Raw genomic sequence first — 25119 nt, forward strand, 5'->3', positions numbered from 1 at the left:
CCCCTGGAGAAGGGAATGGCAACCCATTCCAGTATTCTTGCCTGGAAAATTCCATGGACAGAGGAGCCTGGCAGCCGGTTGCAAAGAGTCAGACATGGCTGAGCTACTAACACTTTGGCTTCACTTCAGGGTATGAGTACCTGTAGGTACTGAAGAGATGATCCTGTGAAGTACACTGAGCAGGTGGGGAAGTCAGACAAGGAAGGGGGAAAGTCAGTCAACTGTTGGTAAATAAGCTGCTCCCCACTGCAGGGCACCTGGGCCCTATCCCAGCATACGCAACGGTCCTCAGAACTGTCCCTCCATAGGACAGAATATGCGCCACCCACTCCCTCTCCTCCGTGGTCGAGGATTCACAGGCCCGGTGTACGAGCACCAGGGTGCTAAGTCAGAGACTTGCTGAGTCACCCTGGCCACTTCGTCATTCAGCGCTTGCTCTGTGCCAAAGGCGCCCCAGCGGGAATGGACATGGGACACATGGCTAGGCTGAGGCATGCACTGTGCCGTCACTGAGAGCAGTTTGGATCGGGCGAGTTGCCTATTCACAGGAGTGATTCTCCCAGGTATCTGCTAACTATGACGGGGGCCCCACGATGTTGTGTGAGGTGGCTTCTGTTTTCTTGGCCTCTGTTCAGATATGGGGGCTCCTCTTCCTGGGACTGAGACCTCAGGAACGCAGACTGCACACTGTGTCTTATCAGTAGTCACATCCACTGAAGCTGGACATTTTCTGAGTGACAAAGATAGTTTATTCTAGCCACATGGATACACATGGGAGTAAACCTACATAGAGGGGACATTTCTGGACCCGTGGAGTATACCCAGGGATCAGCCCTGAATAGCTTACAGTCTCCTTTAATTTAGCTCTTCACTTCTTAACAAGCAGAGTTTCCAGGCATCAAATTCTGCCTCTTTTTACCAAGGGGTAAATGTCTCCTGTGGGTATTTCCACTCCCTTCCACATCTCCGCCCTCACACATTCTCCTAGGGGACACACTGCTTTCCCCTTGGAGCCAGAAGAGGAGGCTGGTGATGTCTTAAACTTCCCTTTTTCTGACCCTGCCTGGAGCAACTCCTTCCCTGGCAGTTTGAGCAGAAGATTCTTCCAGAACTTGAGTTTTCACTGAGCTAATTTTCTTTTTTTATGTTCAGCCTTCCATCTGGACTTCCATTTTGCCTGTTAAGATCCTGAAGCCATTCTGGCTTTCAGCAAATGTTTACCAAACACAATCTATGATCTAGGGACCGACAGATGGAGACGTCCTTCTTGTTTTCTCAGTAGAAATGAACTTGACACACAGCTCAATTTAAGTCAGCAGACGTTTGCAGAGAATCTTCCATGTGCCAGCTACTCTTCTAGAGCTGGGAATAGTGTCAGCATAAGAGCACTTTCAGCTGCGAGGAAAAGACTCTAAGTGGCTTTTTTGAAAATAAGGAAATTCGTTACCAGACAGCAGAGGTAGGGCTGATGCAGGTATGGCACAGGGCTCTGGCTCCACTTCCCTGAAATTCACTTGCCTTTTACATCCTTCATGTGTTTTGTCACTAGACTACCTCCCCTGCTTGATTACAGGACATTTGGAAAAGTTCCCTAGGTCACATTTAGGCATGATAATGTCTGCAAACAGCAATGAGACTTCTGTTCTTCATGCATATTTTCAGAAGTGAAGAAGTCATTCCCAAAACCTCTCTAGACCTGTGTTCCCCTCACATATCACTGGTCAGAATTGTGTAACAGGTCTGTGCCCAAAAACCAACCACTGGAAAGGGGAATAGGATTTCATGACTGGACTGGACCAATCAAGATATACTGAGGCCAACCCCGAAAGCATGTGTCCATGTGAAAAATGGTGGATGCTGGCTCTTTGCAGGGATCAGAGGTCAGAGGGAGCATCTCTCTTGCTGGCAGCAGGAAGAAGAGAGTGGTGGATTCGCCTGGGAGGAGATGCCACCGTGGAACTTCAGTACCAATAACGGCAGAATGGCCTGGACTCATTCTCCTGAGGCCCACCCAGCTGCAAGGTTGAACGGATGCAACCTTGACAGAACTCATCAGTAAAAGAAATCTACCCAGCACCTAGAAAGAGGGGCTTATACCTCAATTTTGAAATTGTTCTTACAGATCTTAAAAGACCTGGCCATCAAGTAAAAATGATTGGTAGCATAATTTCTAGCAGAAAGGAGACTTATGGTTCATGAAGCTAAAATCACAGAAGTTCAAAATAGGAAATTACCCGGACGCAGGGAAAACTGCTCCAAAGCAGGCACCACCTCCTTCAGGGCACATAAGACCATGTAAAATTTTATTCGCTCTTTCTTGAATTTATTTTTCAATCAATAATTATTAATATAGTCATTATATTATTATTATATAATTATCATCTTATTAATATAATTATTAATATAATAGTAATAATAATGACTTGCCATTAAACCTTTAAAATCTAAACAAATTGTAATTCATCTATTTAGGAGTTAGATTTGGTAGTATGATGGTATGAATTTTAATAGAATTCCAAGCCCATCTGTAAAATACAAAGAAAAGAGATTTGTTAGTATTCTGTGTAAAACTGTGTTGTTCAACATATGAGTGAACAACAACAAAAAAAGATGGATCCCTAAATCAAATCAGGATCCCAAAAGGAGGGAGTAAGATGCGTGTATGTAGCAAAGTTGGATAGAAGGTTGATTGGTACCTTTTCAGATAGGACTGGTCATTCCTTGTCATTCATTGCTTACAAATATTTTTAAGCTTGCCTTTTATTCAAGTAAAATAAGAATTTTGGCCAATAATTGCAACATTTGGAGTCTTTTTTCAAAGGAAGGACTGAAGTTTCTTCTGTTATTCAGGCTCTCCCTCATGGTGCCATCCTTCCTTGTGTGTTCAGTTGTGTGCCTCTGATTTTCGTTAGAAACTTACTTGAGAGAGTTGTTTATTTGTTTGTTTTTTAAGTCTAGGAGGAAGGAGAGCTCCTCCAAAAAGTATGTTCATTTTCTTCTGCCAGTGCCCTGGGAAATTACTGGTCTAACACTAAATTGAATGCATAGTTTAATGGAAATTTGGAAGTTTTTTACTTTCAAATAAAGCATTCTAAAGCACAGAGGCCCCTCGTCAAAGCTTGCTCAGGACTAAGAGTACTACTGATTGGAATGAACATCTTTCTGTATATTAAACTGGTAAGGATAAGGCAGGTTTAGAGGGCTTCCCTGGTGGCTCAGTAAGTAAAGAATCTGCCTGCAATGCAAGAGACCCGGGTTTGATCCTTGGGTCGGGAAGATCCCCTGGAGAAGAGAATGGCTATCCACTTCAGTGTTCTGGAGAATTCCATGGACAGAGAAGCCTTGTGGGCTATTATCCATGGGGTCACAAAGGTCGCAAAGAGTCAGATGACAGAGCAACTAACACTTTCACTTTCAAGGCAGGACTAGCATTTATGGAGTGGCATGAGTCTAGGAGCTAAAATTATCAGGAAAGGTGCAAAGTGACCTGGAGGTCTGAACATGAAAGCAACATTTAAAACTAATGGGTGATATAGCACAGGGAACTATATTCAATATTTGTAATAACCTATGGTGGAGAAGAATATGAAAATATATATATATATACATATATGTAACTGAAACACTTTCTGTACACCTAAAACTTAACACTACATTGTAAATTAACTGGACTTCAATTTTAAAAAGTAATGGGTGAAATAACCTGATAAGTTAAGATTCAAAGTTGCAGGTTTTAGAGAGAAAGGATGAAGAATGTTTTGGAAGCAGCAATAGGAACAAGAAGGATATCACCTTCCTACTTCCTGACAGTGATACAAGAACTGGAGAAGAAAAAAAAAAAAACAAAACCAGCCATGACTTGAGAGGGCTGTGGGGGAGCAGCCTCCCTGAGGGAGAAGCAGGCTTCCATGAGAGCAGAAAGTGAAGGGAACATGCAGAGAAGAGGGTGAGGATGCAGGGCATCTGGCTAATGGTGGATTGTGCATTCCATAAGCCTGGGTCAAGGGTTTCAAGAACTGGGTAGGGAGAAAAGGAAGAAATACAGGATGTGCTGAGCCTTATGAGCATTAGAGTGTAGGGGAGAGAAACACACTTGGAACTCCGGGGCTGCTTGTGATAACTGATATAAATAGGCATTAAAGGCTTAATCAATCCTGAATGTTCATTGGAAGGACTGACGCTGAAGCTGAAACTCCAGTACTTTGGCCACCTGATGCGAAGAACTGACTCACTGGAAAAGACCCTGATGCTGGGAAAGATTGAAGGCCAGAGGAGAAGGGGACGACAGAGGATGAGATGGTTGGATGGCATCACTGACTCAATGGACATGAGTTTGAGCAAGCTCTGGGAGTCGGTGATGGACAGGGAAGCCTGGTATGCTGAAGTCCATGGGGTCACAAAGAGTCGGACAGGACTGAGTGACTGAACTAAAAGGCTTAATGAGATTAACATTAGGTTCAAAACATACAGTGTTGGGAAAATTCTGAGTTTGGGGAATATGAAGGGTGAGTGTCTATGTCTTGCTTTTGATCCTTGATGAGGAAAGTAAGGCAAACTGGAGAGGTGTGGCCTTGGACCGAGTGTGTGAGGCTCTCTCTAGACTCCAGTTCTGGAAGCTAGAGGATCCTCTGAGCTTGCAGGAGCACCATCATGTAGAGCTGGTGCTCCAGGGCAGAGCCTGTGGAAAGCCTCACTCTGGTTACTAAAAGGGGAAAGGGGACTGTTCTGTGCCCACCCTGTGTTAGGCACTGTGCTTCTTGAGTATGTTATCAATTTTAATCAATATGGCCTCTGTGCTAAGAATTATTTTTATTGAGCCCATTTTGTAGACGTGAGGATGGATCTTTGATCTCCTTAGGTGTCTTTAACAACCTGCTTTATAGCATCACAAGCACCCACTACACAAAGGAATACAAATTCCTGATTTGTAACTTTAGAACACTGGGATTTGTGGGGACAAGGATGGTGTCCAATTTACCTTCCATCAGCTCCTACAGGACAAGTACTTTAAGGAAAGAAACATGTCTTTGGTATTGAAGATGTGAAGACAACAGTTTTGAGTGCCTGATCCAACAGGCCAGGGGTCAAGAGGTACACTAGGTGACCCCAAAATGAGAGTGCCTGTGGAGGATAAGCCAAGGAGCCTCTGCGGACCATCTTGTGAGTGCTCCAGACAAGCTGTGCTCCAGAGAGACAACATGAAAAAACCCTCCTCCAGCACTACCTGGTCTTAAATTGGCCGTTTCCTGCAAACATACATTCAGGAATTTTCCTGTAGGAGCTGTTATCTTCAAGTGCATCAAGACATGAAAATTCAGCAGCAAGAAAAATTTATACACTCCTTTAAATATCTTCCATAGACAGCACAGAGGAATGATTTAAGGGAGAGAGAATAACAGAGCACACTGATCATTTTAAAGGTTTGTTTCACAGTTTTCTAAACTTCTGTCACTGGGGACATAACCCATTATATCATAACATTTGGGGGGAAGTCCTCAAGAGGGTATCCACTTGGAAACCCAATGAATTACCAGTATATTTTTTTGCAAATGGGAGCTCAAAATTACACACACACACACACACACACACACACACACACACACACACACACACACACAAATGTAATACACAGGCAATCTGGGTAAGACATGATTTTTTAAATTTTTACAATTTTATTTCCAATACTGGATTCATAGGCACCCTCATGAGATGTATTTTCCTTCTGAAAGTAACAATAATTTTAGCCTATATGTCATGCTATGTCGCTTCAGTCATGTCTGACTCTGTGCAACCCCATGGACTGTAGCCCACCAGGCTCCTCTGTCCACGGGGTTCTCCAGTCAAGAAGAATGGAGTAGATTGCCATTCCCTTCTCCAGGGATCTTACTGACCCAGGGATCCAACCTGCATCTCTTAACCTGCATTGGCAGGCAGGTTCTTCACCACTAGCACCACCTGGAAAGCCGTTAGCCTATATGAAGTGAAGTAAAGTGAAAGTCACTCAGTCCTGTCTCTTTGCAACCCCATGGACTATACAGTCCGTGGAATTCTCCAGGCCAGAATATTGGAGTGGGTAGCCTTTCCCTTCTCCAGGGGATCTTCCCAACCCAAGGATCAAACCCAGGTCTCCCACATAGGAGGTTGGGGGGGCAGGATTCTTTACCAGCTGAGCCACAAGGGAAGCCCTTAGCCTACATAATTAACTTAAATAATTTGTTAATGCAGAAGGATCCGTGAAATGAAATGAGTATGCTCCCCGACTTTCATGTTGCCTGACTACTTTTCAGGAGCACGTATAGTTGCAAATTGCAAAATCTTTAACGGAACCGAGACCCAGGGAGGTTTTCAGGACCAGTGCATTGGAGAAGGAAATGGCAACCCACTCCAATGTTCTTGCCTGGAGAATCCCAGGGACGGGGGAGCCTGGTGGGCTGCCGTCTATGGGGTCACACAGAGTCGGACACGACTGAAGTGACTTAGCAGCAGCAGCGGCAGGTGAGGTTCTATGGTACACGGGAATCGTATCTTAAATTCTAGAGTACCCAAAATGGAGAGAAAGGCAAGTGACAGGCCAAGGATTGATTGTATTTTCTTCCCTCCACAGTTATCAGGCATAGTGGCACAGACCAGCGGAACGCTCACATTACCGCACTCCCGAGGGTGAACAGCCTCCTGTGCCCATCACCCTCTCTGGGCCGCAGGCTGCCTCAGGTACCAGAGACCTTTTCCCCCCTCATGTAGTATTTATATCCACACATCCGTGCATTCAACCATCCAGGCACATTTGCACGGATAGAGCACACTGGCAGATAGACTCTGTGTGTGTGTGATTTCCACTCACGGAAGCCTACACAGGCTCTGTGCTTTGTCTCCTTTCAGGCCACCTGTCCCCCGAGCAGTGACCACCCGGAAGGCACCTGCCTCTTACCCGCTTTAGTTCAGTGTGAGCGCGGAGCTGGTTGGGTCGGGAATAGGGGAAGCCCCCCTCTTCCCGCAGCGTGTAGCGGGCAGCATCGGAGATGGGGGGGGGAAGAAGGGGCGGCGGCCAAGGGCGGAGGTCCAAGGGAAGCAACGCCCTCCTCTGCGCTGCGTCGGTGGCCGCTCCAACCCTGGGTGTGGCCTTGTCGGCGCAGGTTTCTCCGGAGCTGCTGAACCCCGCCACTTTGAAATGGGGGGAAGGGGACTCCTGCTGGCGTCCTCAGCACTTCAAGGGGCGAAATGTTACTGAACATACTAATAAAATTCCCTTGGCTGTTAAAACAATTTTTTTTAAAAAAAATTATTAGGTAGCTTTCCCCCCAAAGGCCATTTCAGATGTCTGCCTGTGAGTCCGGCTGTCTGGCCCTACCTGGCATTGGGGTGACCCCAGGCAAAGTTTCCTCACGCCTGCTCCTGCTGCGCCCCAAGATTCGCCTCCACTTGTATGTCAGCGTGGGGGAGGGGGGCTGGGGCCACCTAGCCCGGCCTGGAGGCTCCCGCGGAAGCCGAGTCAAAGTTAAACAGGTCAGCCCCCAGGCCCCAAAAACACGAGGTGCGCCCTTTCCCCCTAGGCATCAGCGGGCTCCCACACTCGGGATTCCCTGTGCTCCCACCGGACAGACTCCGGGCGCCGCCCCCAGGTGCGCAATGCACCGTCACAACCAGTGACTAATTAAGGAATGGGTCCCTTTTCACCCTCCTACTGCGAACTCGGAGCCTTGACTTCTCCAAAAGTACCTGTGACTTGGGGGTGACCCTACCCGCCCCCATCCCGCGCCGCCGCAGCGCCCAAGACGCCGACTTCCCGGAGCGCGCTGGCCCGCCCCGCAGCGAGTCGTGCGCGGCTGCCGCCTCCCCCGCGCGCCGTGACTCCCTCCTCGCGCGCCGCTCGTACTCTCGCCACGCCGCCGCCCGGCACTGCAGCACCGGGGGGCGGAGGCGAGGCGGCGGAGGCGGAGGCCCGCAGCGTGCGAGCCCCGAGCAGCTCACCCACCCCGCCTCTCGCGGCTGACCGGCTCCGAGGAGTCGCCACTCCGCGCGCTGCGGGAGAGCGCGGCAGACGGAGGCGCCCCGGAGGAGCGAGGCTGAAGGCTGAAGGCTTGACTCTGTCCTAGGAAGTGGGTGTCCGGCGGCTGGCGCGGTGAGTAGCGGACCCTGGCAGCGGAGACAGATTTTCCCGCCGCTACTTCTTGTCCCTCCGGGACCCGCAGGCCGGGCGCTGCAGCCTCGGGAACTTTTCTAGGCCTTTTAGAAAAAGCAACTTTGCCCCACCCGCCCACGGGGAGGTGGTTGCAGGTGCGCGGTGCTGCCCGGCCGGCCGGATGCCTTTGCGGGAGCAGGACCGAGGAAGTAGGGGTAAAGCAGACAGAGTGACCGCCGGTTGCCTGGGGTTGGTCTGGGGGAAGCGGGCGCGCTTTTTCCCGGATTCTCGACGGAGGTAGGTGGGCAGCTGCGGCGGTTGCGGGGGCCGCGCCCGCGTTCTGCACGGACCTCCACTATCCTTTGCTTTTGTGATTCGATGGGTAGGAGGAGGCTGATTTAAAACGAGCAGCTCCGAAACCCTGGCCGGGTGTCCGCCCGCGCCTCGCCGGTACCCCTGTACCGCAACCCTGCCTTGGGCTCAACTTTTTAGCCGGGAATCCCTTTGCAGACGGGCGGGCGGCGGGAGATCAGAGGCAGCCGCAGTGGGCGCTGCGGGAGCCTGAGAGAAACACCTGAGATGTAAGGACTGTTCCCTCCCCCCATCCCCAGATCTTCGAAGCCCGGGTCTAGGGTCCGCACGAGAACGAGCGAGGGCTGGAGAGCCGGGAAACCGGCGGGGCTGTGTCTGCGCTGAACCACACTGCGTTCATTCAGTAAAAGCCTACGGAGCACCTGCTGTGCGCCGGGCGCGGCGAGGGAGCTCCGCTGGTGTGAAGCTCCGCGGGGAGAGGGGCCGCCGCCTGTAAATAAGCTACCGACGTGATTTCAGGTGCTGAGAAGGGCGGTGGAGGCGATTCCTCCACCTCACTGATCCCTTCTCTTGGCGGCCCCCCCCCCGCCCCCCGCTTCTGGGTTCTAGAACTGGGGAGACTTTCCTCCAGCGTGCCGAGGGGGCAGCCTGGGGCTGGGCGCACCAGAACTACGAAATACGGTGATGAACTTGGCCGGGGGCAGCGGGCACCCCGCCGCAGAGGCTCAGCCCAGAGCCTTGGTGTGGGCGTGCGGGGACCCGCGGCGCCCGGCGCGCGGGGACGGAGGAGGGGCTGAGTCACACGGGCTGGAGGTGCCGCCGGGACGGCCCGAGCCGGGGCGGCGGTGGGGGGCGGTGGGGGGCGGTGGAGGGCGCTCGCGTCACTGGCTGCGAGTGCTGGTGATGCAAATGCGGGCCCGCGGGCGGGGGCGAGGGCGGGGGGTGCGGGAGGCGGCGGAGTCTCCGTCTGGGAGCGCGCGTGTGTGCGTCAAAGGCTCTCGGAGGATGGATGTCCTGCGGCGCCCCCGGCGCGGGCCGCGGCGACCGGGGGAGGCGCGCGTGGAGGCGGGGACCGGCGGACTGCGGCGGGGGCGGGCGGCGAGGGAAGCCCCGCAGGGCCCCGGCGGCGGGCCGGCCGGCGGCTCCGCAGTGCACCGCAGTGCCGCCAAGGCGCCGCAGCGGCCGGAAGCTCCCCGGGGACCGGGAAGATGGAGCGTCTTTTAAGGCGCTGCGACAGGGATTCCCTGACGGCCTCCTCCCTTCATTCTTAACCGACTGACAGGGCGAGAAGGAAAGTTGCTTCCGTTCCATTCCTATCCTTAATCCGGGGGGAGAATTGGGTATTAATCCGGCATCCGGTCATTTTCAGTGGCCAGTTCCGAAAGGCCTCCTGCTCACGGCCAGTTTTCCTGTGAAAGCTTTGATGTTGAGGTTCTTCGGATTCTGTAGCGCTGATCCATTCCTTCACCGTTCTTCAGGAGTTCTGTTAGGAAGCCCGGCCTCTAAGTGGAGCTTGAGAAAGGCTTGCAAAACAATGTGCCCGCATTCTTCCTAAAAATGTGTTGAAAACCGTACTCCAAGTGCATTCTTTGGTAGAGAATTAAAAGCCCAATCCACATTTCATTCTGTGTATTAACAACAGCAGCAGAAAAAGGACCCCACTTTCTGGAAACCTAATAGCAAAGATTTTTCTACCGGCTTTCCGGAATGAGCCCACATCGGCAGGATGTGTGGCAAAAGGAATGAAGGGGGTGATGGAGTTGAGGGGTTAGCGGGAGAGAGGAGGGAATGCAGTTATTAAAGAGAAGAGAGTTAAAGGTCCCTAGTCTCATTTTCCCCAAGTATTGTGTTATGTCACTACCTTATGTTATGGACAAGTGACTTACCCTTTTGGGTTCATCCTCCGTGTTTGAGAAATGTGAAAAATAGCTGAGACTAGCTCTTATTAAAAAGTTGTTTTGAGGACAAAAGAGCGTCTCAGAGTTCTGGACGTACATATTCTGTATGAATGGAAAATATTATAAAACAAAATCCCTTTAAGGAAAGAGAAAACATTTGTTTTTTTTAAAGGTCTGGCGACTTCCTCCAGTACTGTTCCTTTAATGACATTTGGTCTTCAGTGTCAGCAAATGCAGACAATAGACTTTTCCTAGCAGGCTAATATAAAATCAAATGCCATTAGCTGCTGGCTGGCTGGAGGAGGGGGGCAAGGGAGGGAAAGCTTTGGATTGCATCTGAGTGTTTTGGTAATGTAGTGGAGAAATTAAATTTTTTTTCATGACCCAGTGACATTTGAAAGTAGCATTGGGTCTGAGCAGCACACTAGCCTAGGAGCTTTTAGGTAAAAATCCTCCTCATTACTGATGCTGTCATATTCTGTAAGTGTGGAAGGTCCCTCAGAAAACAGAATGTAGTTTCCACCCTCAAGGCAATTACTGCAGAAGACATCAAAATGTGCAGTATATTACCTGACCACAAGTACCGGAAAATCCATTTCCTGTAATTAGGGATATTACCTCTTATTCTGAGATAAGACTTTTTGATGACATATTTCATGAATAAAAATATCTGATGTGTCAGAATGCCTTCCAAATTAGGGCACTATGTTGTTATTCATGTTACCCATGCGTAATGGTAGATTCCTGTGAAGAGTAAAAGTTAAAATGTCCTTTTAATTCTATGCAGCTGTATCAGGAGAAAATCTATGATTCATCACTGCTTCTTGGTTCCATGTTGCTGAGGTTTCTGTCTGAGCCATGGTTTATGACATGGATACCATTATTCATTTAACACAAACCCATCATTTCGATAAAGTCTGTCTGTAAACCTAAGAGAGGCAGCCCCCCACCACCATTAACTTCATGCAGCTTTGGTACAACGTTGCTAAATTAATTTGAATTTTACTTTTTAAATTCCATCTCTGTTGAGTAGCCAGTGTAAAATGTTGCAGTGGATAAAATTGGAAGCTGCTGCTTCTTTTTTTTTTTTTTTTTTGACATAGCTGAAATAAGGGAGGATGAAGTTACTGTTTTAATTCTTGCTGGAATGAGGGTATAAAGACACTATGTAGTTTATCTGAAACACCCCTTGTAATTAGGAAAGGTCGGTAGTCATTATATATGAAGTGGTTTCCCTGGAAGGAAGTGAACAAAATGAGATGAAGGAAGAGGGCTGGTTTGGATGGTTTGGTCCTTTCTGGTTCTAATGTTCTTTCCCTCCAATAAATATGAGAAATATAAAATACATAATATTTTAAATTTGAACTTTTCTTATAAATAGAATATATGAGTTTTTTTTTAACTCATTGAAATTTTACATGGGACCATGGTCTGTGTATTTGTAATTAGTCTGTTAGATTTTGTATTATGCCATGAGGGGTATGAGTTAAAACATTTTAAAAAGACCAGAGTTGAAAACTGATAATCTCAGTTTAATGTAAAGTGAATATTGAGTTCGATTTAATATGACCACACTTTGAATGTTTTCTCTTGACCACCTAAAGTGCAGTGTGCCTGCTGTATCTTTTCCTGTGGACAGTAGGTGATACAAATGATTTAGACCAGACACTGTAAACTGTATTGATGGGTTTTAGTCTTCGTATAGCACTCAGGCCCTCTTATAATCTAAGAGCATGATGAGATTTATGACAAGTTAGAGTGCTTTCTCCTGTCATTTACCATTCTTTAAAAACCCTGTGAACTAGAAATCCTAGAAGAGTCTAGTAGGTCAGAATTCTAGAATAGGAATGTGCTCCCCTAGGTCGCTTGCCCAAGTGGAGATTTCTGAGCCCCATCCCTGCTGCTGCTAAGTCGCTTCAGTCGTGTCCAACTCTGTGCGACCCCATAGATGGCAGCCCACCAGGCTCCCCCATCCCTGGGATTCTCCAGGCAAGAACACTGGAGTGGGTTGCCATTTCCCAAAGGAGTGGTTTCCTGGGAGGCCCAGAGTGTGCAGTTTTTCAGGCTCTGTCCCATGGGTTGGATGCTGTCGTTTGGGGACCACAGTTGCAGGAACTCTTGAACTAGTACTTGGCCGTGCAGCAGGGACCTGGAACGCGTGGGCTCTCCAAGCTGTGTTCTTCTCTTCGGTACTGATGGAATGTCTGCTTGAAACTCTCAGAGGGATCGCATTCTAGCTTGGCAAGGCAGGTTTCAAGATGGCTGGCTTCTTTGGTAAGAGGCAGAGGCAGAGTGAAGTCTGTGTTTGGGAAGGACTCTGTGGAGGAAGATGGGCGTAGGCAGAGGGAGCATGATATACACGGGTCTGTCTACTGGCATAAAAACTGAAAACCTTGGCCTTCAGTGTCTGCAAGGCTCTGGGTGGTCTGGCCCCAGCTCACTTCCGTGACCTCAGGTTACATAACCCTGAACCTCTCCCATCCTACCAACCTTCAAACACCAGTCTTTTCCTGCAACCTCATCACTTACTCCAGCCTGCCTTCCTCACATTAACGCCTTATGTCATTTAGGTTGCAGTCCAGTCTTCCCTTTCTGGAGAAGCCTCCTGAACCTCTTGTGAGGTTAAAATGCCCTCCCCCGTCACAGTGTACTTTTCCTTCTCCATAAGGTTGTCAGGGAAAAAGAGCATGCTCAGTTAAATTTCAATTCATTTTTAACGTAAATGTCTCAAATATTCCATGAGACCTGTTAAGCATTATGTATTATTTATATGAAATTTCAATTTATCTAGGCATTCTGTATTTTTATTTGCTAAATCTGGCAACTCTGTTTATAAAGTTCATTAATTTTACATTTCCTTTTTTAAAAAAATGAGATTCTTTCATGGATAGCTCTCTCTCCTGACTAAGTTGTTAAACTCCAAGAGGCCATGGACAGGACTAGGGAGAGGTGGTTGTTTTGTCTTGCTGTTTTCTCCCTAGAAGGAGCTTAGTAAACATTATCAGATGAATTAATGAGCTGTTTGAGAAAAATGGTATAACCATAGACAAGTTTCTTAACCTCTCAGAGCCTTAATTTCTTGAGCTGTGAAAAGATGATTTTTATATCTACTTTTTAGGGTTGTGTGTGGAGGTTAAATAGGAAAAATATAATAAAGCTCCTACCTTGTAGGCAGTGTACAGTAAAAGGTACCTTTTCTCTTCTCCCAATGTTTGTCTTATAAAATGAAAGGTTTCCTTTTTAATATATGAAATCCTACTTCCTTTTATTGCAATGCAATCCTGAATGTTTCTGGACTGTTGACCAAATGCAGGGTGCTCTGGAGACTTACCTATGCATTTATAGCAGGGCACCCGTCTGGTGAGCAGTGACTCCTGGGGCTGGTTCATGGGCCTGTGGTGTGTGTAGTCAAACAGGGTCTCACACTTGTGTGTGTGTGTGTGTGTGTGTGTATGCTCAAGCATGTCCAACTCTTTTGTGACCCCATCGACTGTAGCCTGCCGGGCTCCTCTGTCCATGGGATTTTCCAGGCAAGAATCCTGAAGGAGGTTACCGTTTCCTTCTCCAGGGGATCTTCCTGACCCAGGGACCGAACCCACGTCTCCTGTGTCTCCTGCATTGGCAAGCAATTTCTTTACCACTAGCGCCACCTGGGAAGTCCTAGGAAGGGTCTTTTGTTTGATTTATGCTCTGCCCTCACCGTTTGAAATTCTTTGAACAAAGCATCCCCCGTTTTCCTTTCACACTGGACCTTGCCGTTACGTTGTGTGTCCTGGTAACCCTTGCTTGTTTGTATGTAGCATGGACTTGGGGAGTATTATATTTTGTCTTTATAATGACCCTGGGACCTTGCATTACTCAGAGAACTTGTGATTTTCCTATAGCTTATAACAGATTGAACCAAATTCAGTGTTCTTTGCACTACTCCCTGACTGTCTTCAGCTAGTTATGACCTGAAGGTGTAACCATATCTTTGACTAAGCACCGGGAGCTTTGGAAGAACTAGTTTAAGGTCTCCTATCCTTCGGTCACCTTCTCTTCCCCTCGCTGCTCTTGCAGTTGCTGAACCAGGGTCTCAAAATTCCAGGTCTGCCTTTTAGGAAAACCAGGACCACCAGCAGCTGTTTTAGGCAGGTATCTCCTCCACTATTCAGGTTTTAAAATCTGCAGGTTCACCCAAGATAAATAGTCATCTTGGAGGCTTGCAGTTTTTCTAAGAGAAGTATCTGAGATGTTTGTTCTTTGCTCTCAATTACTCAGCTGAGTCACACAGCACTGGGGCCTCTGCGGCAAGGAACAGCCATGCATTTTGGCAGTAGGTAGAGAAGGTGACCCACTTTGTCATGTCAGGCTCTGACTAGCAGATCTGCTGCAGAAAGGATAGGCTACCCACTCCAGTATTCTTGGGCTTCCCTTGTGGCTCACCTGGTAAAGAATCCACCTACAAGGTGGGAGACCCTGGTTTGATCCCTGGGTTGGGAAGGTACCCTGGAGAAGGGAAAGGCTAACCACTCCAGTGTTCTGACCTGGAGAATTCCATGGACTGTATAGTCCATGGGGTCACAAAGAGTCGGACATGACTGAGTGACTTTCAGTTTCACAGCCTGTTTTAAGATGTACTCATCTTAATATTAGTTTTTTGTTTAGTAGTTCTAAGCATACCATTTTTTCTTTCTTACTTTTTCTGCTCATGTGTGTTTGTATTTAAGAAGTGACCGTCCAGTGATTCCTTGGAGCCATTCTCAAATTTGCCCTCATATTCTTATTTTCAACATGTGACAGCGTTGCCCCAGTTTACACCCGTTAAATACAGTATGAGCTGCATTGAACACACAAGCAATATAAGTATAAATATTATTTTTTGAAGTATCCAATTAAATCTGCAGCCTGGGTTTCCTGTTGGCCACATCGGTGTGGTAGAATTATAGACCCACAGCCATTTCTCTGCTCCTGGATTTCTCACTGTTTCTTTGCATCCTTGGGGACACTCCTGTGGTCCTCATCCCTAGTGCCCCACAGCAACATCACTGCAGCGTTGCCAGAGCTGCCTCCCTGTGCCCAGGATGGCCTGGCTCCAGTATTCCAGAATCCGCCGGTTCCGCCATGTACTCTCTCGCTGTCCCTGGGGAGTTTAGAGAGTGTGTGAAAGCACGCAGGCTGGTGAGAGGACACTTCCAGTGACACAGTGTCCTGTGTTCACATTCACTCGCCCCCCGCTGATGACAGCCCATTGTCCTAGATTATAAAGAGTGGATCTGAAATTGCCTTTTGCTTGGGATGAGTCCTGTCCTGGGAGACATCTTAGTCCTTTCCTTTCAGACATACTTCATGGTATCAGAATGTTCAGATAAATCTTCTCATTTTTGTAAGGCAGCTTCTGGCATCGTTACCCGCAAGAGTGAAAACCTGTCAACAACTTAAATGCTCATCAGAGGATGATCACATCAATTATGGTGCATTTAGATAGTGAAATACTACACTGCCCGTGAAACAGCTGAGGCGAACCGATGTGTACTAGAACTATTTTTGAAGTTATGTTTTAGTTAAAAATGTAGCAATTTATTAATATTAGCCAGAATATGCAGCATGTCAGTATTAAAAAATTAAGGTATATTAAAAAGTCTAGAAGGATAAAGAGATCAAACTGTTATCTTTGGGGGAAAAGATGGAGAGGATCTGACACTTTTGCTTGATGTATTTCTCAGTCATTTTGAGTTTTCAGCAATAGGCACGTATTACCTTTTATAATTAAGGCATCAGTAAAGGTGGTAAAGGTTAATTTCAAGGTGTCCCTGTGATGCTATTTCTCATATGTATCTAAATAAAGATAAATATGTCCCAATGTTTCAGTGGTAGGAAGCCATGCTGGTTTTTCCTGTGGATGTGTTTCCAGTTCATGATACCAGTAAGATAATCAGAATTTTGAGAACATAATTTAGTTTGGTTCTGTATTAAACTAGTTTCATTTTGAGTGAACAAAGGTACAAACCTATAAATGTTCGATACGGTAGCCTGTGAGGACTCCGGGTTGCTGACCTAGGTTGTTAAAGCTGAGGCCCTCCCACCTCCCTCCACCCTTGTTATCAATAAATATGTGTCCAATAATGGCACCCCACTCCAGTACTCTTGCCTGGAAAATCCCATGGACGGAGGAGCCTGGAAGGCTGCAGTCCATGGGGTCGCTAAGAGTCGGGCACGACTGAGCGACTTCACTTTGACTTTTCACTTTCATGCATTGGAGAAGGAAATGGCAACCCACTCCAGTGTTCTTGCCTGGAGAATCCCAGGGACAGAGGAGCCTGGTGGGCTGCCGTCTATGGGGTCTCACAGAGTCGGACACGACTGAAGTGACTTAGCAGCAGTAGCAGCTGTCATAAGCTAGATTAACAGGCTGTGCATTTTACTTTGAGGAACATTATTTATTGTACTGTTGTTCTTCAGTCGCTTAGTCATGTCTGACTCTTTGCGACCCCATGGACAGCCGCACACCAGGCTTCTCTGCCCTTCACCATCTCCCAGGGTTTGTTCAAACTCATTTCCATGGAATTGGTGATGCCATCCAACCATCTCATCCTCTATTGTCCCCTTCTCCTCCTGCCCTCAATCTTTCCCAGCATCAGGGTCTTTTCCAATGAGTCGGCTCTTCGAATCAGGTGGCCAAAGTATTGCAGCTTCAGCATCAGTCCTTCCAATGAATATTCAGGGTTGATTTCCTTAAGGATTGACTGGCTTGATCTTCATTCTCTACTGTGACTGTGTATTTGATGGACCTGGAGGTTAGCGCTTTTTTAATCTTCTCTTCTCGTGGACCTGGCATGCCCTCCCTCCCACCATCTCTCCTCCCCCCACTCTGAACATCTGCACATTGGTTCACGGCAAAGGCTCCTACCTGTCCTCCAAGCCTCAGCTTGCAAGTCACTTTTCATGACCCTCCACAGCAGAGTTAGGGCCCCGTTCTCTGCCTCTCCCAGTCCCCTTGGAGCCATGCAATATGAGTTCTTCTCATCCTGTGCCATTGTGGCCCCTCCACTGGAGCTGATTCCCTTAACTCAGGAGTTCCTAGACTCTGAGTTTCCTGAACTTCAAGGCAAGAGAAACTTTGGGATCTTTGTAACTCCTGGCACTGGACACATAGGAGCTAAAAATATTTTTAATTATTAAAAAATGTTTTTTAAATTGAAGTATAATACACAGAAAAGTGTGTTTTTTAGAAGGGTATGGCTGAATTGATTTTTATAAACTGAGCACATGTTTTTAAACAACACTCAGATCATGGAGGAGATTGCGCCCCAGAAGCTCCTTGGATGTCCATTTTAGTTATAACCCACTTCTGTTCTGATTTCAGTCCTTTGGAGGTGCTTAACATAGCTCTCCCTTAAGTTAGTTGCTCAGTCATATACGACTCTTTGTGACCCCATGGACTGTAGCCCACCAGGCTCCTCTGTCCATGGGATTCTCCAGGCAAGAATACTGGAGTGGGTTGCCATTCCCTTCCCCAGGGGATCTTCCCAACCCGGGGATCAAACCCAGGTCTCCCTCATTGCAGGCAGATTCTTTACTGCCTGAGTCACCAGGGAAGCCCCAACTCTCCCTAACCTGCCCAGACACCTTGTTTTTTCATGCCCACCATCAAAGAAACTGTTTGACAGAGCCTTTCAACTGCCGAAGTACCTTAGAACGTCACGGCTGTACCAGAATGCTGTCTCTAGACTCCCAGACATCCAGTGTACAGTGTGCTAGAGTCAGAGAAGGTTTGTTCCACACTGCTGGCTGCAGGGAAGCCCTGCTCAAGGTCTACGTCCCCCCTGGGCAGTTCTGTCGTTTGACAGCTACTCATACCGGATTCTGTAAGTTTCCTTCTGTTTCTGACTTGCTGAAATTGAATGTGTATGGAATTTCATCTCTGCTTTTAAGCCTCTGATTAATTACAAAATCATTTCTTTTTAATAGATAAAGGCTCTAGAATTTTAGAATTTCTATTTCTTCTTGTGTCAGTTTTGGTAAGCAGCCTTAAAAAAAAATTGTCAATTTTAGCCAGGTTGTCAAATTTATTGCATAGTCAGTACAATTTTACAATCATTGCTTTGTTTTTATTTTGTGAACCCTATGATTCTTGTATCTAATTGTATTTTCTTTACTCCTTTGGCTAGTATAGGCTTAGTCAGTTTTTTGTAACGATTCTAGAAACTTTATAGGGTCATGCGGTGTTATCTGAAGGTCTTAAAAAATATATATGAATTATTTAAAATGAGTCCTTAGCCCATTTGAACCTGTAATCATTGCCTGTGATTATATGCAACTTTTAAAGCTCACTGTTTCTTTTATTTATCATTGAATAACAGCCCTAAAAATTCAGAAGGTTAGTAAGTAGATAGAATGATAGATACATTTAATTAATTTTTAAAATGTATAGATGATAGGTTTATAGAAGATGTCAAGTTCTCTGAAGACAAAAATGTTGACAAAAATGAAATACTTATGGGCTTTCTGTGGGCCTACTGATTATTTAATGATATCTGTGTTTGTAATCTGAAAGGATAAAGGAACCCCTTAACTTGAGTTTTGAGAACAGGGATTTTATTTGTGATAGCCATGTCACGTCCTCCTCATGTCTCTGCCTGCTTTACGTGAATTTCTCAGATTATGGCAGACTTTGCCTATTCTGTCCTTCAGGGTGATTGCAGGGGAGAGAGCTCATGAGACTGGCATTGGGGTGATTTGTTGCAGGGCTCTCCCAATACCCAGTGGCTCCTACAGCCAGTGACGAGCATTGTGTTTATATAGCACCAGTTAGCTCCTGCCGGCTCCCTGGGTTCCACTCAGTCTTTCTCCCGCATCCTGTCCAACATCACAAATTTCTTATTGACGTTTCTATTTCTGCTTTAACCCTATTTGCCTCCCCTGTGCTAGGTGGGCAAGTAGGTGCCAGACATTTATTACTAAGTCACGCTGCCTTACCAGCCACTCTAAAAGTTAGTGACTGAAGGTAATAATCATTTCTTTTCATCCATGCATCTGTAGATTGACTGAGCACTGGCTGATCTAGGTGGACCTTTGTTGGGTTTTCTCCAGGTTGCAGGTCAGGTTCAGGTTTTTAATCCTCCTTGGAATGATTGGCTATCAGTTCGCATTTCTGCATGGAGATGGCTGAAATACAAGACAGGTGAGTGGGAACATGTGATGCCTCTTAAGGCTCGGCTCAGAACCGGTAACTTGTCCCTTCAGTCCGCATTCTATGGACCAAAAACGGAAACGACAGGAGAGCTCATGTAACAAAGCATTGCCTCACGTGCTGTACAACTTTCCAGTATTGTCATAGATATCTACGTAGGTGAAAATTTTGTTGCTTGTAATTTAAGCCTGCTGTGTGTGCTTAGTTGCTCAGTCGTGTCCGACTCTTGCAACCCCGTAGATTGTAACCTACCAGGCTCCTCTGTCCGTGGGATTACTCCAGGCAACAATACTGGAGTGGATTGCCATTTCCTTCTCCAGGGCATCTTCCCCACCCAGGAATCAAACCCAGGTCGTCTGCACTGCAGGTGGATTATTTACCGACTGAGCTACAAGGGAAGCCCCAATTTAAGCCTAGACCTTTTTTGTTGTTGTTGTATATATAAGCACAAGTATTTTATATGGCTTTTACATACAGTATATTTTCCAGGAGTGAAATTACTTGTAAATCAAGGGAAGATTCTGTGTTTTATATAAAATTTTACCAAGAGTTGTTCATCATTTTTCCAAAGGTCACATCACCAATACTAACAAAACACTAGTTGTGATATTTACGTTGCTAACAGATGGTGGTTTAGTCACTGAGTTGTGTCCAACTCTTGCGACCCCACGGACTGTAGCCCTCCAGGCTCCTCTGTCCATGGGATTTCCCAGGCAAGAATACTGGAGTGAGTTGCCATTTCCTTCTCCAAGGGATCTTCCCGACCCAGGGATCAAACCTGAAACTTCCTGTGTCTCCTGCATTGCAGGCAGATGCTTTACCACTGAGCCACCAGGGAAGCCCAAGTTGCTAATAAGCTCACCTCTATTTGTCTGCACTGGTATTGTCTGCGTTCATGGTGACCACATGTAGAAGCAAGCATCTCATGTCTTCATTTTGTAATCTAGAGCTGCTACACTGGGACATTTACATATTTTAAAGCATAATTTATTATTTCTTTGAATTTTACTTATTACTGTTAGGATATTGTGTAGATATTTAAATTTATGTGTGCAGACAGGTTATTTCATCTGTGAAAAATATTTAATAAGGCACTGCAAAATATGTAATTAGTAGGCACTGTTGGACTGCTCTAGATTCTCTATGTTTTAGCACTATGTGTACTAAGCAGATTTATATTCGGGGGTTGGGAGGGGCAAGCTGTAACACAGGTGGCCTCTTCCATCTTCGCATTGTACCTGAGGGGAGTGTGCTCATTCTGTGACAGCTGTCACATTGCTCTGTAACAGGGGTGTGAGCTGGACCTGCCTAGAAAATTGGTGTATTTGTAGAGCACATGCAAGCCTGTATCATAGTTCTATTTCTGAGGCTCACCCTAAATTCAAGCAGTCCAGGGCGTTGGCTGTGAAGGCACTGGGTTTCTGCCATGCCGCTCTAATCTTGATTAGTGATGGGTAAGACCAGGGGAGGCATGGAGGAGAGAAGAAGATGTGTTCCAACAACCATGAGAGATGCCCAGCAGGAATCTGGTGGTTTCTTTCTAAACCTGTTTTTAAAACGTGTTATTTTCTGAGGCCACTGCCAGACACTGTGAGTGCCCTGCCAGAGTCTTCTGTGTATGAGAGGGGGAGCCTTCAGAATTGCTTCCAGAAGAGACTGACAAAAGAGGGGAGTGAAAGCTTGGTGGCCTATTTTGGTCCATATTTCAAAGATAAGAATATTTTCCTACCAACTGAAATTGGTGTAAGAGTAATTCAGAAGGAATAAATCAGAGGACATTGAAAAAGTGACCTGGGACTGGATGATACATGCTTCTCTGTGTGCTTTTTAATCTAGAGTTTGCATATTGATAAGGGCATCACACTCTTTATCTGTGGTGAGCAGGGGACTTGTTGGGGCAGAGCTCCCCTCATTTATTGATAAAGACGTTACAGCTAATTGTTGTCCCAAACATTCATTACCATGAACCTGAGTATGTAATGATCATGTCCGCCTTTTGGGATACAGATGTGTGTGCACAAGAAGGTTTGATTACATTCAAAGGCAGTAAATAAAATTTTAAAAAAATCCAGCTCTGTAAAGATTAACATCCACTTCCTCGCAAATCTAAGGCGAAAACCAATAATTAACATAATTGAATGTGAGACTCAGGAACACAGGTCATCTTATGCCTGAATCTTTATTTAACATCAGGAGGGTGATGTGATTCTTCTTGAGGGCTGATGCTGATGAATCCTACTGGCCATGGGAGATTTGGAGGCCTTTGAGCTCCACCCAGATTGCTCACTGCTGGGGCCTGAGCCAAGGCTAAAAGATCTTGTGATGAATCAGTTTTGTGGTGAATAACCGATTCACTTACTCCCACTTCTTGGTATTGTACATTCCCTTCTCACTGCTGTGTTAGAGACTGCTCTGTTGATGACTGCATCAGATGTTTGGTGTAGCATCGCATTCCGTTGAATGAAGCTCCTAAATAGGATGGAAAAGAATGGTTCCTGTTAGATAGCGTTACTGGCTTATAATTTTTTTCCACTTAGTAGATGGTTTTGAAATTGGGTACTCTGAAATTTTAAAAGTCAGATGATGAACTGTCTTTGGCTCAGATGAGAGTGTAATAAAGTGTGGGTCTGAGCTCTTGGGGCTCCTAGAGGTGCTTTTGAAGTTACTTCTGCGCCTCCTACTGGCCGCGTTACCTGACATGTGTGTGTCTCATGGGGGAGTGTGTGTGTGTGTGTGTGTGTGTGTGTGTGTGTGTCATTTCCTCTTGCCCATGGTAATGGTTGTGACATCTTCACTCAGACCATGACAGTGTCAATTATGTGCCTTCTCAGGGTCCTCTGATCACAGTCTGCTTTTCTGCCTGGAGGGGTTTCCTCCTTCCCTTGATGGCTAACTAGCCACTGGTTTTCAGTCTGGCTGACATATGACAGCAAAATAAATGCTCTTTCATAATGGTTTTCACCATCTCTTGGTGACTGACAGCATTGAGAATCAGGATGTCCAGCTTCTCAGTGTGACAGCTTGCCATACCAGCCACTGTGCTCGTCCATAGCCTGGAGGCCATTTGGGTGTATATTCAAGAGAGTTCAGCTTACCTTCTAGTGAGAGTGAGAAGGATTTATGATGATCTTTTCTGATCATACGAGATTTTCCCTCTTTTCAGTGAAAGCTGAGTCTTTCATTCAAACTTTCAAACTTAATTCTAAGAACCAGGGTATATTTGTATGTTCTCCTTAGCTCAATAGATTTCTCATATCTCAGAAGAGGTAAAATTTGGAGTTGGTGATCAGATATGAATCCTGCCTCAGTCAAGCTTGTAAAATGTGCTGAAAGTCTCAAGATGTGCAGCTCTTTCAGAAGATTGACCATAATATTTTATTGGAAACTGCTTACTGGATATTTATAAGGTCAGTCAACTATAAAGCCAGCAAATGTTTTTAGCTTTGTTAAATATTAGGATAATAAGAAAAAAAAAGATGCTTTAGATAAATCATGGCATTTATTATTTAGTCCTGATTGTAGAAAAGCTGCCTCAACTGGATGTCAAGCTTGGATATTTATTTATTTGTCCATTGGCTAAAACATAATAGATGTGCTGAATGAAATAAATGCAGATTCATAGTATGTAATAAGACTAGCATCAAAACGAATTTAATTCAATTTAGACCCAGTTATTGCCCTTCATGTGTACTCTTCCTGATGAGATTATAGAAGGTCCTGGAGGTAAGAAAACAGATAAGTTATTTAATAACAATCTTCATGTATTTCAAAGGTTAAATGCACAAAACGTGGTGCCTACCTTTTCTTTTATTAACAGGAAACAGGAGAAAATAGACTTAAGTAGAAAACTGAATGAAATGGAAATTTCAATTCAATTCCAGCCAACAAATCGAAGTCTCCCTTGAGCAAGGGTTATGCTGTGCTCATTAGGAAAAATGAGATGTGCGTCAAACATACAGCCCTGGGAGGGGTGGCTCTGACAAGTTACACAGGCATCCTGCACAGTACAGAATGGAGGGCAGTGAGAGCAGGTCCAAACCCCACGATGGTTGAAAGGCAGCAGAAAGACGTTTGCTTGAGGCAGCGTTTCTCAGTCTCAGCACTATTGATGTTTGGACTAAATGGTTCTTCCCTTTAGAGAGCTGCGCTGTGCATTGCAAGGTGGTCAGCAGCATCCCTGGCTTCTACCCACGAGATGCCAGTAGTGTGTTTCCTCCTCCAGTTGTCACAAGCAAAAACACACCCAGACTTTGTGAGACATTTCAGCGTAGGAGTGGTGGGCATTCAGAGGCATCCTAGCTGAGAACTGTGGATGTAAGGAATAAAGGAAAACTTCAGAAGCAACGGTTTTTGAGATGAAATTGAAGGGCAGGCGGGATTGTATCAGACAGAGAGAGAGAGAGGCATGGTGTTGGAGGCAGAGGTGACGCATACTGGGGACAGGTGGGGAGGGGCAGGTGGTCCTGTGGGTCTGGGAGAGAGGCTCGTGAGGACCAGAGTCTCAGCAGTGGCAGGAGACCGAACTGCAAGGGTTGGTAGGACTCCCTGAAGTCAGAGGCAGCAGTTTGGGCTCCGTTTGAGGGGGGAATTAGGTTTGTTAGAACTGTGCATTCAGCAAGGTAAATCTGAAATCAGGTGTGCAGTGGCTTAGGGTAGGGAGAGCCTTGAAGTAGAGATGCCAGTTAGGAGTGGCCAATTTCAGTGACTTCCTCTAGATGGGACCCCGTTCTTCCCTCACTCTATGAAGGAGTTAGCCTACAGATATTTATTGCACCTGGACCAAGTGCTGGACCCTGCTCCGGCTGCTGGGGGTAGAACAGAGAACAAACGCAGATGATAAAGCCCCTGTTCTTGTGGAACTTACATTCTAGTGGGGGAGAAGACAAACGGTAAACAAAAATGAAACTATTAAAATAATCTTAAAAAAAAAAAAAACCAAGTGAAAGTTGCTCAGTCGTGTCCGATTCTTTGCGACCCCATGCACTATACAGTCCATGGAATTCTCTAGGCAAGAATACTGGAGTGGGTAACCTTTCCCTTCTCCAGGGGAATCTTCTCAACTCAGTATCGAACCCAGGTCTCCCGAATTGCAGGCTGAGCCTTAAGTTGCTTAAGCTCTATGGAGACATTAAACGGTTTAATGTGATCGTCAGTGATCGGAGAGTCTGCTAATATTAGTGATTCAAAACTCATAATTACAGTGAACTAAGATATGCTAACAATTTGGTTGCAAAGAAATTGCATTTACATCAACATTTATTGAAATCTCATCCCTTAAAAATAGAGGTAAAATAGAATGTATTTCTTCCCTGTTGACATCTGAAAATATCTGTTATGAAGAATTTTTGTTTGTAAACTTACTCCTTGGAAGAGGATTTTACTTGCATGGCCACTGAAACAATGGACAGATCACAAGGGAAGAAGAAAAGAGAAGGTAACAAACCTTTGCTGGGTTCCTAGCACATGCCAGCCATGTTGCTAGGCATTCGTTATTTGGTTTTCATCATGCCTAAGTCCTGGCGCCACCATCTCTCACTTGGAATAATACAGCAGCTTGCTAATAGGCCCTTACCATTTGCCGAGTTCCCAGCACATGCCAGCCAGGCATTTGTTATTTT

The 25119-nt window shown here is 46.1% G+C and overlaps 1 protein-coding gene across 1 annotated transcript in view; it reads left to right on the plus strand.

The window, feature by feature from the left end:
* Window positions 1–8006: 8006 nt before the first annotated feature.
* Window positions 8007–25119, plus strand: part of SV2C (synaptic vesicle glycoprotein 2C) — a 215910-nt gene continuing 198797 nt past the window's right edge. Inside the window, exon 1 of the mRNA XM_004010196.6 lies at window positions 8007–8119. The gene's annotated coding sequence lies outside the window, so the exon portion shown is untranslated. The remainder of the gene's footprint in view (window positions 8120–25119) is intronic.

This window comes from Ovis aries, chromosome 7 (assembly GCF_016772045.2).
Source record: "Ovis aries strain OAR_USU_Benz2616 breed Rambouillet chromosome 7, ARS-UI_Ramb_v3.0, whole genome shotgun sequence".
Classification (NCBI taxonomy): domain Eukaryota; kingdom Metazoa; phylum Chordata; class Mammalia; order Artiodactyla; family Bovidae; genus Ovis; species Ovis aries.